Below are 4,289 nucleotides of genomic sequence, written 5' to 3'. Positions count from 1 at the left end.
ATGATCATTATGAAGGGGCTGCCAATTCCCACCTGGGAAAGAAATACTAGTATTTGAATCCTAGTAACATTTGTGGTTTTTTTTTTTTTTTTTTTTTTTTGTGCAGAACTGTGATCTTAGTGAGTAAATAACTTACAACAGAATTCAAAATTTCCATTGCCCACAAAAATTGTACTTCTTAAGTCATTTTTAAATTCAGTCACTTTCTTTATATCTGCTGCTTTGTAATGTGAAGACTCAAAGTTATGTTTTCTAACTATATTATTCTATTAAATTATTTGTGCATTCTTCCAATTACTCCAATTTCTTCCAATTCCAATTAAATCATGATTCAGAAACATACACCTAAGTGATACTTGCATATGCATTTGGGTGGAAAGGAATTTCAATAGATATAGAGGAAAGAAAGTCTAATTCTACCACTTGTATGAAGAGGGACATAAATCTAACTTTTGATTCACCATTAGTTGTAATGGTTTAAATTTAATGGACAGTGATTTTATAAAGTTAAAATATATGATCACTATAGAAAAGGTTTTTAAGTCCTAAGTCTGTAATGATTATTTCTAGCTAGAACCAAGGGGTTCATTTGTTTATTTTTCCTTGTGTCTCTCAGCAGGTTTCTGCCATGGGTGACAGGGGAACAAGCAATCACTCAGCAGTGACTGACTTCATTCTTGTAGGCTTCAGGGTCTGCCCAGAACTCCACATTCTCCTTTTCCTGCTCTTTCTGCTTGTGTATTCCATGGTGCTTCTAGGGAATGTGGGGATGATGACCATTATTATGACTGATCCCCGGCTGAACACACCAATGTATTTCTTCCTAGGCAACCTCTCCTTCATTGATCTCTTCTATTCTTCTGTTATTGCACCCAAAGCTATGATCAACTTCTGGTCTGAGAGCAAGTCAATCTCCTTTGCCGGCTGTCTGATCCAGTTCTTTCTCTTTGCCTTGTTCATTGTGACTGAGGGATTTCTCCTGGCAGCCATGTCTTATGACCACTTCATTGCCATCTGCAACCCACTCCTCTACTCTGTCCAGATGTCAACTCGCCTCTGCATTCAGTTGGTGGCTGGTTCCTATTTTTGTGGCTGTATCAGCTCAGTTCTTCAAACAGGCATGACATTTACTTTATCCTTTTGTGCTTCCCGGGCCATTGACCACTTTTACCTTGATACTCATCCACTTCAAAGGATATCTTGTTCTGACCTCTTCATCTATAGGATGGTTTCTTTTTTTTTTTTTTTTTTAAGATTTTATTTATTTATTTGACAGAGAGAGATCGCAAGTAGACAGAGAGGCAGGCAGAGAGAGAGAGAGAGAAGCAGGCTCCCTGCCGAGCAGAGAGCCCGATGGGGGACTGGATCCCATGACCCTGAAATCATGACCTGAGCCGAAGGCAGCAGCTTAATCCACTGAGCCACCCAGGTGCCCTATAAGATGGTTTCTTTCTCCTTATCTGGCATCATTATCATGCCTACCATCATAGTTATTACTGTTTCTTACATGAATATTGTGTCCACAGTTCTGAAGATACGCTCCTCTGAGGGACGTAAGAAAGCCTTCTCAACTTGCAGCTCTCACTTAGGAGTCGTAGTGTACTGTATGGTACCGTCTTTTTTATTTATCTCATTCCAGACAGATTTCCTGAGCTAGTAAAGTGGCCTCCTTATGTTACATTTTAGTCACTCCCATGTTGAATCCTTTGATTTACTCCCTGAGAAACAAAGGTGTCAAAAAAGCGCTAAAGAAACTTCTAGAGAAGAGAAATACAATTGTTTGATTTTTTTTTTATTTTCCACCATTGATTTTGTGGCAATTTCTGTCATATGCCTCATGGCCATTACTGAAAATCCTACTCCATAAAAAATACGAGAACTTTTTCAAGGTGAGTTACCTGGAACACTGTTAATTCTGAATGTCCTGAATATTGGAGATATACTGAATATTAGAGCCTTTTTCAAGATGAACCTCACTCTATCTCAAGTATGACTTTGTTTCACAGAATTGATTTCCTTTATTTTAATAGTTTGTTGTTGAACCTGACTTTTATATATCATTCTATTGTGTAAACAATGTATTGTCTGGTGTTTGTCTTAATATTGCTCCTGGCAATATACACAGTCACTAGTGATGGACAGTAATGCCCAGTTTCTTTCTTCTTCTTTTTCTTGTTCTTTTTCTTTCATTGTTGTTGTTGTTGTTGTTTTAATTGAGAGTGATAGAAAGAGTGAGAATGAGACAGAGAGAGTTTGGGCAGGGTCATAGGGAAAGAATTTCAAACAATCTCCCCACTGAGCACAGAGCATGACATGGGGCTCAACCTCTTGACCCATGAGAACATGACCTGAGTGGAAACCAAGAGTCCGATACTCAACTGACTGATCCTCCCAGGTGCCTGAATGCCCAACTTATTATTTTTATTTTTTTTTTAATTTTTTTATTTTTTATAAACATATATTTTTATTCCCAGGGGTACAGGTCTGTGAATCACCAGGTTTATACACTTCACAGCACTCACCAAAACACATACCCTCCCCAATGTCCATAATACCACCTCCTTCTCCCAAACCCCCTCCCCCCAGCAACCCTCAGTTTGTTTTGTGAGATTAAGAGTCACTTATGGATTGTCTCCCTCCCAATCCCATCTTCTTTCATTTATTCTTCTCGTACCCACTTAAGCCCCCATGTTGCATCACCACTTCCTCATATCAGGGAGATCATATGATAGTTGTCTTTCTCCGCTTGACTTATTTCGCTAAGCATGATACGCTCTAGTTCCATCCATGTTGTCGCAAATGGCAAGATTTCATTTCTTTTGATGGCTGCATAGTATTCCATTGTGTATATATACCACATCTTCTTGATCCATTCATCTGTTGATGGACATCTAGGTTCTTTCCATAGTTTGGCTATTGTGGACATTGCTGCTATAAACATTCGGGTGCATGTGTCCCTTTGGATCACTACATTTGTATCTTTAGGGTAAATACCCAATAGTGCAATTGCTGGGTCATAGGGCAGTTCTATTTTCAACATTTTGAGGAACCTCCATGCTGTTTTCCAGAGTGGCTGCACCAGCTTGCATTCCCACCAACAGTGTAGGAGGGTTCCTCTTTCTCCGCATCCTCGCCAGCATCTGTCATTTCCTGATTTGTTGATTTTAGCCATTCTGACTGGTGTGAGGTGATATCTCATTGTGGTTTTGATTTGTATTTCCCTGATGCCGAGTGATATGGAGCACTTTTTCATGTGTCTGTTGGCCATCTGGATGTCTTCTTTGCAGAAATGTCTGTTCATGTCCTCTGCCCATTTCTTGATTGGATTATTTGTTCTTTGGGTGTTGAGTTTGCTAAGTTCTTTATAGATTCTGGACACTAGTCCTTTATCTGATATGTCGTTTGCAAATATCTTCTCCCATTCTGTCAGTTGTCTTTTGATTTTGTTAACTGTTTCCTTTGCTGTGCAAAAGCTTTTGATCTTGATGAAATCCCAGTAGTTCATTTTTTCCCTTGCTTCCCTTGCCTTTTGCGTTGTTCCTAGGAAGATGTTGCTGCGGCAGAGGTCGAAGAGGTTGCTGCCCGTGTTCTCCTCAAGGATTTTGATGGATTCCTTTCGTACATTGAGATCCTTCATCCATTTTGAGTCTATTTTTGTGTGTGGTGTAAGGAAATGGTCCAATTTCATTTTTCTGCATGTGGCTGTCCAATTTTCCCAGCACCATTTTTTGAAAAGGCTGTCTTTTTTCCATTGGACATTCTTTCCTGCTTTGTCGAAGATTAGTTGACCATAGAGTTGAGGGTCTATTTCTGGGCTCTCTATTCTGTTCCATTGATCTATGTGTCTGTTTTTGTGCCAGTACCATGCTGTCTTGATGATGACAGCTTTGTAATAGAGCTTGAAGTCCGGAATTGTGATGCCACCAACGTTGGCTTTCTTTTTCAATATCCCTTTGGCTATTCGAGGTCTTTTCTGGTTCCATATAAATTTTAGAATTATTTGTTCCATTTCTTTGAGGAGTCAAGATGGCGGAGAAGTAGCAAGCTGAGACTGCTTCAGCTAGCCGGAGATCAGCTAGATAGCTTATCTAAAGATTGCAAACACCTGAAAATCCATCGGCAGATCGAAGAGAAGAAGAACAGCAATTCTGGAAACAGAAAAACAACCACTTTCTGAAAGGTAGGACCGGCGGAGAAGTGAATCCAAAGCGACGGGAAGATAGACCCCGGGGGGAGGGGCCGGCTCCCGGCAAGCGGCGGAGCAACCGCGCACAAAATCAGGACTTTTA

The 4,289-nt window shown here is 40.1% G+C and overlaps 1 pseudogene; it reads left to right on the top strand.

The window, feature by feature from the left end:
- Positions 1-589: 589 nt before the first annotated feature.
- On the top strand, positions 590-1,784 carry LOC131837902 (olfactory receptor 9K2-like; annotated as a pseudogene).
- Positions 1,785-4,289: the final 2,505 nt, after the last annotated feature.

The sequence above is a fragment of the Mustela lutreola genome, chromosome 8 (genome assembly GCF_030435805.1).
Source record: "Mustela lutreola isolate mMusLut2 chromosome 8, mMusLut2.pri, whole genome shotgun sequence".
In the NCBI taxonomy this organism is placed as follows: domain Eukaryota; kingdom Metazoa; phylum Chordata; class Mammalia; order Carnivora; family Mustelidae; genus Mustela; species Mustela lutreola.
This window is presented reverse-complemented; position numbering and strand designations above follow the sequence as displayed.